Raw genomic sequence first — 13,739 nt, 5'->3', positions numbered from 1 at the left:
TTAAACTTCCGTAATCATGATGTTTGACGTGTTGATTTTAGTTTATTACCATGGGTTAATTGTCATTTGTCCTGGATTATTCAATATGTCCATACGGTTTTGTCCATAATAGTCCATCAGTCATAAATATAAAGTGTGAGAGTCTTCGTCAAATTATCCTTATACCCGAAGTCGAATATTCCAACTAATTGGGGATTCGAATTGTAACAAGGTCTTAATACTTTGTTTAATGAACACACCAGGTTATCGACTGTGTAATCCAAGGTTTTATTACTTTGTTAACAATTACACCAATTACCCTTGAATGTAATCCACCCCTATTTCAACTAGTCCATTAACTATTAATCCAGTTCCGTGTCCGGTAAAATGAACAATTATTGGTATTTATAGATATCCCGCCCACCGTACCCGATTAAGCGTATGTGGTTATTTATAGATACGTCAAATTATAACCTTTATATTAAATTAATGAGGTATGGTTAAGTTAATATAAAACCCATTAATAGCCCATAGTCTAATTTCCACAAGTGTCGTTCTTTTATCCAAACCTCAATTATGGTCCAAAGCCCAATTACCCAATTTTAATATTTAGCCCAACATCACAATTATTTCGGCATTAAATAAGCATAATTATATATATATATATATATATATATATATATATATATATATATATATATATATTACGTAGAGATTGAGAGATAGATTAGAAAAAGGTGTGTTTTTTCGTGCAGAATTCGATGGCTTTTATAGGCCCACAATTTACTGTGCAGCTCACACAAATTGGATCCTAGGCTGCCGACGTTTATTTTTATAATATATAAATATAATATATATATATAATTTACATAATTAATTATATATTATATTATATTTATATACATAATTAATTTGTAACTTTCGGTCCGTTGCGTCGTGCGTTATTAGTTGGTTCATGTTATGGTTCCGGTTTTTTGAACGTCCTTTTGTACGATTTAATAATTTGAACTTTGCGTTTGCGGCTCGTACTCTTGTATTTTTAAGACGTTTCTCATCAATAATTTGAACCTCTTTGATTGTATTTTGTACTTTTTAGCTTTTTGGTCGTTTGCGTCTTCAATTCGTCGAATCTGCCTTTTGTCTTCACCTTTTATTATTTAAACGAATATCACTTATAAATAGGACAATTGCAACTAAAAGCTTGTCTTTCTTGAGGGATAATGCTATGAAATATATGTTCGTTTTTAGCATTATCAAATATTCCCACACTTGAGCATTGCTTGTCCTCAAGCAATATAGTACTTTGAATAAAAACATACTTGAATCACTTCTTTATTCTTCACACTTTGTACATCAGTGATTTCTATACTGCGGTATGAACAATGGTAGTAACGATGTGGTTTACAGTCCCACATGACTATGAAAATTTAGATCCTTTAGGAAATTGGATCTTTTATGAAAATATTTGATCTTTTAAAAATTCAATCTAGCTTCTACCCTAGATAAGTTTTCCGGAATAACCCTTTACCGGTGTTTGCAAAATATTTTTGTGGGTTTTGTGGGTTTCAGATTTGAAAATTTTAGCTCAAAACTTATAGTTTTGTGTTACCCACTTGCTAACCTTTATTGGGAAAGCAACACGTCTAGTTCACTTGCTCCGTATATTACTTTTCGGTAAACTACCGTCTAGTTGTAAAGGAAAGCATTGAACAAGCAACTGTTAAGACAATGTCCCGTGACATGCTTTTGATTATGGTCTACAACGTGTCGGATGCAATTACTATCCTTTGTAGGAGAAATAGCAAAGATCACCCTATAATTTTTTTGGTCTGGCACAAGGTCCTGTCTTCGACCATGCTATGCAACCACCGTTCTTACGGTTGACACCCGATTTAGTTCAGGTGACCTAATGAATTCCAGTGAATTCTCAGGATTTTACGTTCAATGGTAATGAACGCATTGAAAATGAGTTTTCAGAAAACAAATCGGTTTGTAATTTGATCAAAATATTTTCTCGTTCAAGTTCGAGTTTAGACATCATCGAATTCCATGAGTTTGTAATTCTCAATCTTTAAGGTCAATCTCAAGGATTGAGTGATATCAGGCTTAAAAGCTGATTTTTGATCTTTAAGGAGATTATCCTTTTCTGGGAGTCTGATTCATTAGTCTTATCAAGCTAATTTGCACGGCGCCCTCCCCATTTTAAGAGACAGATCCTCTCATGGTTAGGATAAGTCTGACCACATGGCGACCCTGTTTGATGCTGAGGTTCGTGGATTTCCAGCTGATTTTTGAGAAAACTTTTCAAGGTTTTTCGTAGACTCTACAACTGGTCTGGACGACAACTTCTTGACCTAAATTAAGAAGCGCGTGTCTTTTTTGGAAGACTTTACTTCCTTTTAATGATGGAATTGATTCATCATGTAGATCCATATTTCTTTCAAATATATTAAAATTTACCGGGTAAAACGGTTAATTTTGTCCAAAACAAAAGTATCTTCAATTATTTGTACAAAAATATGTGATATATGTTCTAAATATCTTGGTAAATTTTTCTCACACTTGGCTTTTATTTTCCTTTCTTTGCCTTTTTATTGTCCTCTATTCCATTTTAAATGAATTCTAACATTTTGGGTTGTTTCTCAATTTATGTCCTTTCCGAGGTAACAATAATTTCGGTGTTAACACCTAGTTTTATCGTTCATAAATATGTATAAACATGATTTTGAATTCATTTATTTGAAAATTTTGAAAAATTTTACTAGAATTGGGTAGTCAGTATATAAGACTAGGGCTGTTCTTTATTATCAGAGAGCACTAGATTCTAATACAACTACTGCGTTACTAGTATTTTTAATGGTAACCAAGTATATAAGTAAAAAAAATTTAAAAATCCGAAAGAATTTAACCCCTTCCCACACTTAAGATCTTGCAATGCCCTCATTTTCAAGAAATCAGTACAATTTAAATTATTGAGGGTGATTAGTGTAGAAAAATGATTAAATTTTACCAAAGTTTCCAAACATATTGGCTTTTGTTTGTTTTGTTTTTTTTTTAATGTTTTTGGCATACTTTAGATCAATAAGATTAAAAATAATGATAATAAAATTTCTCGTCCCGCCCTCGGGTAAAGCAATTTCGGTTCAACGACCTAGTCTTCAACTCACGGCGAATTTTAGAAATCATTTTTTTAACTCAATGAAATAAAGTAAATTTTTGTTTTTAAATTCACACCAAACTTAAATTTAGAATTCATAAAATTAAAAATTCATATAAATATTATTAATATTTTTATACATTAAGTTTACAAACTTATATTGAAAATATTAATTTTTAAAATATTTACAAACTTAAATATATGAATTTATAAAAATTTATAATATTAATTTAATATTAATTTTAAAAACAAAGTAAAAATAAAATTTAAAAATCTTTTTGGTCTTTTATCCTACTTTAATCAATCAAATATTATCAAAAATATACACCCCTCTTTTCGGTAAAGTAATTTCGGTTCCATAACCTAGTTTTAATCCTGACGAATTTCTGAAATTTTTTGGGTTGATTGATTAAAGATATTTATACCTTAAGAATAAACGGTAAATTTCGCAGTGATGTAATAAATTTTTGTATGATATCAATAATTTCGGTTACGCATACCTAATTTTATTGAATACCAATTTAATACTTTATAGCGAACGATTCAGCATTTATTATCAAAAGGTTAAAAGCAATAAAATAAAAATAAAAATAAAAACTGTACATACTTACCTGTGAGAAAGAATTCTCAGAGACCTGCTTTAGCCGACTCATAGGAGAGTCGTGTGATTTGGTTTTCCATAGCTACGTAAACGTAACCTCGATTCTTTAATATCTTTTCTTCTAAACATATGAACGGTCCTTCTCTGCATAGTGTAACAAATTCGGTATTTGAATATGTTTGATTATTTGAACATTTACCTTCGTGTGACCATTTTTCGCATTTATAACATCTTTCAAGGTGTCGTGCTCTTCTTTTTGTTGCGGATTTTGATTTTCCTTTTCCAAAATGTATTTTATGATGATCTTTCCTGAGTTCTTTTCTTACTCCATCCATTTTGCCTCTTATGAATGATACCAGTTCACTCGGAAGTGTGTCATTATTACGTTTAGTAATCATAGCATGTAGCATTTGACCATGGTTCAGATCAAAGGAATTCTTCATCTCGTAAAACCTAAAAAAAATAAAAATTCAGAATGGAGGGAGAAGACTAGTTCTTTAGGGTCTGCTAGGGAAAGACCATTCGGATTCCATTCTCGGAAACTACACGAAAACAGAATATCTAACTCTAACATAAATATATATTACCCTAAAAAGATTCGAACCTTCCCACACTTAGTTAGCTGTGGTGTCGAAATTGTGATTAACTTCATCTTCAACTTCCATTAGATTATCTATGTAATATTTAACTCTGTGACCATTAACTTTAAATTCAACCCCATTTGAATTTATTAACTCTACTATTCCATATGGGAAAACTCTTTTGACTATGAATGGTCCAGACCATCTTGATTTCAATTTTCCAGAAAATAGCTTGAATCGTGAATTGAAAAGAAGAACTCTGTCTCCTTCTTTAAATTCTTTTGAACTTCTGATTCTTTTATCATGCCATTTCTTTGTTCTTTCTTTATAGATCAACGAATTTTCGTATGCTTCATGTCTTAATTCTTCTAATTCGTTTAGCTGACTTAACCGTAGACGTCCGGCTTCATGTAAATCAAGATTACATGTCTTCAAAGCCCAAAATGCTTTGTGCTCAATTTCTACTGGAAGATGACAAGCTTTTCCATAAACGAGTATAAAAGGTGTGGTTCCAATTGGAGTTTTGTAGGCTGTTCTAAAAGCCCAGAGTGCATCCTCCAATTTCATGGACCATTCCTTCGGATTTGATCCTACGGTTTTCTCTAGAATACGTTTTAATGCTCGGTTGGTATTTTCAACTTTCCACTTGTTTGTGGATGATAAGCGGTTGAGATTTTATGAGTTACTCCATATCTTTTAAGAACTTTTTCAAGTTGATTATTACAAAAATGAGTACCCCGATCACTTATTAAAGCTTTCGGTGTTCCAAACCTTGCAAAAAGACGTTTTAAGAAGTTGACTACTGATGTGTAAAATCTAGTATATAAATTATCTCTGGAAATATGCCTGGTTAAAGATTACTACACACTTACGGGCAGTGTACCCGATCGTGTAATAGTATAAAAATGGTAATTCCAAGTATCGTTCCAAGGACAGTATTAACGTGAGAATTAAGTTTGAAACTAATAAAAGTAAACTAAGTTAAACTATGAAAATTGAAATTACGAGATAGTTTGTTTTGCGGCTATTTAACGATTAGCCAAATCAAGATAGCTTTAAAAGTAAAAGACAATATTTTTGGATTTTTAAGTTTAGATAAAAGAAATACAGACTCAACGGAAAAATAAAGATATTTGAATTCAATGGATAAAAGAATGTTCGCCTAGATATCCTATTCGCAGTGTTGGATGATTTGTTATTAAGCACTAGTTCTATTAATCAATGCACGCAATTACAGAGTCAGTTTACCCAGAGTTCTCTTTTAGCAAACACGTCAAACTAGGATTAATTGGCTTAGGGTTCCCTTTTACCAAATACCATCTTTCGTTTGTGACTTAGTAACTAGCTAATTATAAGATGAAGATTCAATTGGTTACGCGTTCGCTCCACACAATTCACCCCTATTTTGTTCAATTACGTTACCCGGTTTACCCCCTTGGTCCAGTAAGCACCCAATCGGTTAAGACAAATCAATTGGGAATTAGATCACTAAATTGAAACAGGGTTCCCTTTGTTCAAACAAGATTCACTAATCAACCTAGTAACAATAATCAACACCCACAAGAATGGTTCTTAATCAAAACTCATAATTATCATGCATCAATTAATAAAACCTCAAAGTAACATCCAAACACTTGCAAATATTCAATCTAGACAAACATTAAGAGTTTAGCCTACAATCATGGCTGAAATCAAAATAACAATCAAAAACATAGAGAAATTCATTGTTGATAACAAAAGAATAAACCTAATCAAAGATTGAAATCTGAACGATACACGAATCGAGACTTGTTCCCGGAATGATTAGTACCTTAGAATGACCTTGAAGATCTCCAAAAATCACCTAAGTTCGTCAAAAAGTGGCTGGAATTCGTCAGGATACGATTTCTCAAATTAGGGTTAAATTCGGGCCTTTTATAAGTGGGAAATTTGGAACCCGGGTCACAAGCCGCGCGGCGCGCCATATATCCGCGCGGCGCGCCGTTTCACTGGAACCTGACAATTGATTTTCTGATATGCTCGAACTGGATTTTCAGTTGAGTGGCGCGGCGCGCCAGATTTTGGAGCGGCGCTCCATGTGACAAATGCTGAAACGAGCTTAAAAACATCATATTAACACCAAAACTCGAACCGAATCAAACCTTTTCACTCGTAAACATCGAAAGACATCCAAAACCATCAAATAACATCAAATTTAACCTTCTTGGTCTTGGAACTCAAACTTTCACAACTTTAACCAAAATAACTCCAAATCGTATCCAAAAGGACCAAAATGTACCCGATATCGCTAAGGAAAATGCATATGAAATACGCGATATCAAACAACCCCACACTAGAGTTTTGCTTGTCCTCAAGCAATGAAACTCGATAATAATCTTCTACAATAAAATAACATCTTCAAACATATTTGTAGAACCAAACGAACAAGAAACCAAACAAGCAACTAGCGTGGGCACGATTTGGAGTAAATAACAACCATGGTTCCCACTTGCATTCCCCCTTGTAACTTCCCAAACCGCAAACAATATGTAACGGATATAAAAATAATCTCGATAACGTACCATAATGATGAAGCAGAGAATCTCGAATCATAAGATAAGTCTTCAATAGCATCGGGAATCAAGTGGGAACCAAGCACCAAAGATGTAACAATCGAACATGTGTGCCAAGAGAACGTACGGGCTACCCCGCAATTGGTCAAGCCAAGCCTCCCACAGTACCTAACATCGCGAGATGTCGGTAGAAAATAATGTGCTTAGGAGGATACACATTACGTCCGGATATCATCGATGGTTATGAGGTAACTGTCTAATCCGTTAAGTCAACCATAAAGATTGAGGTTCATCAGGCTTAAAAGCTGATATCTTACCTTTCCGGAGGTTATCCACTGGGAATCTGATCAATCACTGACATTTTGTGTATCATGGTGCGCTTCCCATTTGGCTAGCAAATCTCCCTCATTGAGATAAGCTTTGACTACCAGTTTCCCTGTTTGATGTTGAGGCCTGGTAGATTTCCAGTCGATTTTAGCAATGACTTTTCAAGACTTTTCGTCACCCTACAACTGGACTGGACTACAACTTCTGAAATGAATCAGCAAGTGTGTCGTTCGGGAGACTTGACTCCCTTTAGGATGGAGTGGATTCATCCTGTATGGTCATAAAAGGTGGTCGAGCGCATACATTGTCCTTGTTAGGAGAAACAATGAAGACCGCCCTATAAAGTTTTCGATCTAGCGTATGGCCCGGCTTCGACCACACGATCCAATCACCGTTCATACGGTTGACACCCGTTTTTGTACAAGTGACCTACGTATGAACTGAATGTTCATGTAGGATTTCACATTCAAAATAATGAACGTGTTTTGAAAGTTCAAGACTTTCTCCTCTAACAGTACCTCATCGTGAAATGATGGGTAATGAAATGGCACGCTTAAGAGGCATACGTACCAAGTAGGACGGTCGGAAGACTTTACTTCCTTAAATGAGTGGATCTGAATCACTCGGAAGTGCCAATCTGTTTCAATTGACACCGGTTTTGAAAAATCCCGAAAACCTTCGGGTTCCATAGCTTTTGGCTATGGGTTGTGTTGTCTAAGCAAACACAAGCACGTAGCTATTGCTCCTGAAAAGGACAGCACTGGTGAAGCTCAAGGCTCCTCTTCCCACAGTATCACATCATTAAATGATGCAATAATAAAATGATATAGTTTCGGAAGTATGCTATACCAAGTAACCAAAAGTTTTTGATCTGGCACGTGATTCGGTCACAATCACGCTATGCAATCACCGCTCTCTCACGGTTTACACCCGTTTTGGTACAGGTGACCTACTATTGAGTTCCCCGAACTCGTAGGATTTCATGTTCAATGGTAATGAACATGTGGAACAACTTTGGCTTCTTTAAACATCATGAAATATAAATACCAAGCCATACTTAAACAAGGGTTTTGGTCGAATTTTTAACTACTTTTATATTTTTTTTTTTTCTTTTTCACTAACTAATTTTTCCAATTTTTTTTATATTTTCCCCTAATTTTTCAAATTTTTTTTTTTTTTTTTTATAACGACCAAAACTCCGTGAAATGTCAAGTCTTTTAGATATCAAAACCAAAATAATGATGATTCTATTAATAACCAACCCGAGAGATTTTACATCCCCCACCCCACACTTGAGATCAAGTAATGTCCCCATTATTTGAGATCAAAAATGGATTAAAATCAAAAGGGTAAGAAAAATAAAAACTTATCGAGCTTAACCACAAATCGTGGAATGACAGTGACAGATGGCGCTGAACTGACTGCCAGCATAAGAACATCGTCCATTCCCGATTCTCACACAAATATCATCACTCAAGTAGTTTTGCTGAACTTAATGCCAGACTTGAAAAACCGTTTCTCCAACACACCTAAGAAAAAGCAAAACACACCAAATACATAAATGGGAACAAGGTGGTACCACCCGGTACCGAAACGCCTTGCCCCTAATAAGGTCTCAAGTACATCATACGAAAAATAAAAATATAAAGTACAACCAAATCGAAACGGAAATAGTTTAAAGCAAATACAACAATAATACGCGCAACACATCAATTGCTTCTCGGCCAAAAATCTCTCAACGGGTCCCAAGTCACGCCATAAGTATCTTGGCACGCTTGATACGGGTCATAAGACGGATCCGGTCTCGGAGGCGTCACGGCGGTGTAGTCCGGAATAGTGGTTTGCGTAGGAATGTACGCATCCGGCACACGACGCATCTGCCGTTGGAGCTGCCTCTGATGAATTTCCCACTGATTGTGGGCCCGAATCCCTCGAACATCATACTCTATCCTGTCAACACGGTCGCCCAAATTACCAACCTCTGTCCGAACCTGACCCAAACTAGTGTTAAGCGACCCATAGTTACCCTGATGCCACGTCATCAACTCCTGATTATGACGGCGCTGTTCGTCATACATACGCTGATTATGCTCAACCTGATCATTATAAAATGAACGACTATCTTGGAACTCAAGATGCAGCCCGTCAACACTATTCACCAACCCATTAAAAGCTTCCTCATCGGGAGTCCATACTCCCCGAACATTACCACTAGAACTCCCTGCTTCATACGTGGACCCAATGCCACGTCCTCTACCTTGACCTCGCTGTTGCTGTTGCTGTTGACCTTGACCCTGTGGTTGTTCTTCATCCTCTACCAAAACCCAACCGTTCGGTCCTCGCCTAATAAAATTGGCTTTAGCGAAAAACAAAATGTTTGTTACCATTGCTTCGACCCCCGCGATAGTACACCTATCAGTAGGCACAGAAAATGCCTCAGCTATACGTGTCACAAAATGGCCCCCTAACAACGGGCGCTCGGGACGATTATCTTCACCGATTTCCTGAAACCAGGACCCCAACATAGTCGGCACATCAATTGCCTCTCTCGCTTTTATCTGCTGGAGGATCCAAAGATCCTTTCGTTTAATTTTGTTTGCATTTCTCCGGGCCATGAACATAGTAGCAATCATTTTAAAAAGAATACGGTCCACCGGACGTCGAAGATTAGACTGAATGCTTCTACTAGAACTGAACGCCCTAACCCCTGGATTAATAATCGTTGGCCAATACTCACTTTCACTAAACTCGCCGTCACCGAAAACCCGGCACCCCAACAAATGGTACTGTAAATCTATATCATCATTTAACTCGGGGTACAAACCCAACGCCCGAGCTAACTCAACCTTACTCATTCGACGGTCCGCCCCGCCAAGCCTAAATGTCAAAAAGTCCGAATCATGAGGAGCAACTCGGGGCCGACAACTTACGGCCGAAAAGAACTCAACAGTCAATTGCTCATAAACATCTTAGTTAATCTCAAACAAACGCTCATACGGTCTCAACTCATTACCGCTATAAGTAACCCATAAGTAACCACGCAATTCTCGATAAGCATGAACACTTTCATTTCGAAGTTGCGTCCAATCCAAGTAGTAAGTTTGCTCAATCGGACGAGCAAGATTGATGTTAAACCTTTGTTCCAAATCCTCAATATTACCAACTTGGGTCAACCACAATTCAGGGTTGTTCGGTGGTTGCTGTGGTTGGTTACCTCTTGTTCTCTACATTCATGAAACAAGTAAGAAAACAAACACAAAACTCAAAAGTTAGTGTTAGTTATCATAATAAGCACCAAACACCTTTACAATCAATCCGTGTTTCATGTTAATTCACTTTCAAAAACAATTACCAACTAAACAAAACAACTCTTGTGAAAACTTTTCAAAAACACACTCTCAACCAAATCACATTATCCATCAAAACAAATAACTCATAACCTTATTCATCAAACAACATAACCAAAACATAACAACATGATTACTTATAACTCTTTTAAATTCCAAAAATCCAATAGCTTCATCATGTTAGCAACTTTTATCAATTTCAACAACCATTAAACAAAAGCTTCAAAACAATTCAAAATCATATGCTTAATCATCACTAGCATGGCATATCACATAATTGGAACAATGTAGCTCAAGTCATTCAAAACAAATTGACTCGCCCATATGGACACTACCCCTCACTAGTTCAAAAACACATGAACAATTCAAATACCAACACACCTTCAAACAATTATCCCCTTTTTATTTACCACATTCGGGCTCTTAACCCTACAAACCCTAGGTTCATGTCAAACTTCCACAAACACCAACTTTAGCATAAAATCAAAGCATTTAAACATTATCTAACAAAAACCCATGACTAATTGAATCACATAACCCAAATTAAAACAACCCCACACTAATTCATCATGTTAATTAAGAATTAATCAAGCAATTTACATATAATAAGATGAAATTAGTAAGGAAAGGAACAAATTCGGACCTTCTTGGGTGCCATTCTTGAAAGATTAAGGTTACTTGAAACAAGAAATTAAACTTTAAGATTTAGGGTTTTGTAAGATCAAAGGATTTGTAGGTGTTAAAGATATGAATGAATGAAAATAATTGAAGTAATATGGTATAAAAACAGCTGGTATCCCGTTTCTAATTTGTGTGGTTGTTAAAAATCGGGTTTGATTTTAATTAAAAGCCCAAACAGCTGGCCGACAGCACAATGGCGCGGCGCTCCACACCATCGCGCGGCGCGCAATGTTTCCGCGCGGCGCGCCGAATGCTTGAGCGGCGCTCCGATTAACTACAAAAACATGTCGAGCCTTTTTCAATTTCGGGCACATCAGGTACCACTAGGTGGCGCGGCGCGCCCTGAAATGGAGCGGCGCTCCAACTACTGAAACATAAAAAATTCGTATTTTAAAGCCTCTAAACCCAATTTTCTCGCCATAAAACAACCAAACCAACCCCAATAACAATCCAAGCACGATCATGTTGCACATATTATCAAACAAGCACAAAAATATACAAACTCTACAACAATGTGAACCTTATTTAACGAGTCGTTCACACGACTCGTCCCCAACTTCAAGTGGCGTTGAGATCGGGTTCAACGTGAACCTCGTCATCAATCACTAACGGACCATCAACATACTTCTTCACACGATGTCTGTTAGCCTTAAAGGTGATACCATTCGCATTTTTTAACTCGATCGTACCGTATGGGAACACCTTAACAACCTCAAATGGTCCCGTCCACCGGGACTTGAGTTTTCCCGGTAAAAGCTTTAATCTAGAGTTAAACAAAAGCACTCGGTCGCCTTCGTTAAACTCCTTTGGACCCTTTAACTTCCTATCATGCCATTGCTTGGTCTTTTCTTTATAAATCAATGAATTCTCGTACGCATCAAGGCGTAATTCACCAAGCTCGTTCAATTGCCCCGCCCTTAGGCGTCCGGCTTCCTTCAAATCTAAATTGCACTTTTTAAGTGCCCACATAGCCTTGTGCTCAATCTCCAACGGGAGATGGCACGCTTTCCCATAAACCAACCGATAAGGAGTGGTACCAATTGGCGTTTTGAAGGCGGTTCTAAACGCCCACAAAGCTTCATCGAGCTTATTTGCCCACTCCTTCGGATTCGAACCCACAGTTTTCTCAAGAATACTTTTAAGAGCTCGATTTGTATTCTCAACTTGTCCGCTCGTTTGGGGATGGTATGAAGTAGAAACTTTATGGAGAACTCCATATCGCTTCAATACCTTCTCCATTTGGGCGTTACAAAAATGAGTACCCCTATCACTAATTAAAGCTTTAGGAGTTCCAAATCGAGAGAATAAACGCTTAAGGAACGAAATCACAACTCGTGCATCATTTGTGGGTAAAGCTTGCGCTTCAGCCCATTTAGACACGTAGTCGATGGCAACGAGTATGTAACTATAATTCTGAGATTTCGGAAATGGCCCCATAAAGTCAATCCCCCAAACGTCAAATACTTCGCAAACTTGGATGCTTTGTTGAGGCATCTCATCCCGTTTGGTGACTTTACCGGCCCTTTGGCACGAATCACATGACTTACAAACCAGGTGGGCATCTTTGAAGATTGTCGGCCAATAAAAGCCGGCATCATAGACTTTACGCCCCGTAATTTGGGGTCCAAAATGCCCACCGGTAGGCCCACTATGGCACTCGGTCAAAATACGCATACACTCATCACCGGAAACACACCGGCGGATAACCCCATCGGGACAACAACGAAAAAGATAGGGATACTCCCAGAAATAGTACTTAAGGTCACTGAAAAATTTCTTCCTCTTTTGATGTGACCACCCTTTCTCCAAGAATCTCCCAACTAGATAATTAGCAATGTCCACGTACCACGGCTCATCAACCTTATCCACCTTCATGAGATATTCGCCGGGAAAATCATCATGAATGGTCGTCTCATCGAGAACCTCACGGGAGGGGTTCTCAAGACGTGAAAGGTGATCGGCCGCCAAGTTTTCAGCACCCTTTTTATCCCGGATCTCCACATCAAATTCTTGCAAAAGCAAGATCCATCTAAGAAGTCGTGGTTTTGCATCCGGTTTAGCAAAAAGGTACTTTAGAGCAGAATGGTCCGTAAAGACAATAGTCTTAGATAAGACTAAGTAGGACCGGAACTTATCAAACGAAAAGACCACCGCAAGGAGCTCTTTTTCAGTGGTAGTATAATTTAATTGCGCTCCTTGCAAGGTCTTGCTTGCATAGTAGATGGGTCGGAAATGCTTCTCGACCCTTTGACCCAAAACTGAGCCAACAGCGAAATCAGATGCATCGCACATAAGCTCGAATGGAAGAGACCAATTCGGAGCAATTATGATTGGTGCATTGATGAGTTTCTCCTTCAAAAGCTCGAATGCCTTTTGGCATTCGTCGGAGAATTTCCACGGGGTGTCCTTTTCAAGGAGTTTATTCATCGGGTTGGCAATCTTAGAAAAATCTTTAATGAATCGCCGGTAAAAACCGGCGTGCCCGAGAAAACTCCTAACACCCTTAACATCGGT

The sequence above is a fragment of the Rutidosis leptorrhynchoides genome, chromosome 4 (assembly GCF_046630445.1).
Source record: "Rutidosis leptorrhynchoides isolate AG116_Rl617_1_P2 chromosome 4, CSIRO_AGI_Rlap_v1, whole genome shotgun sequence".
NCBI classification, from domain to species: Eukaryota; Viridiplantae; Streptophyta; class Magnoliopsida; order Asterales; family Asteraceae; genus Rutidosis; species Rutidosis leptorrhynchoides.
The sequence above is the reverse complement of the archived record's forward strand: the minus strand, read 5'-3'. Positions refer to the sequence as shown.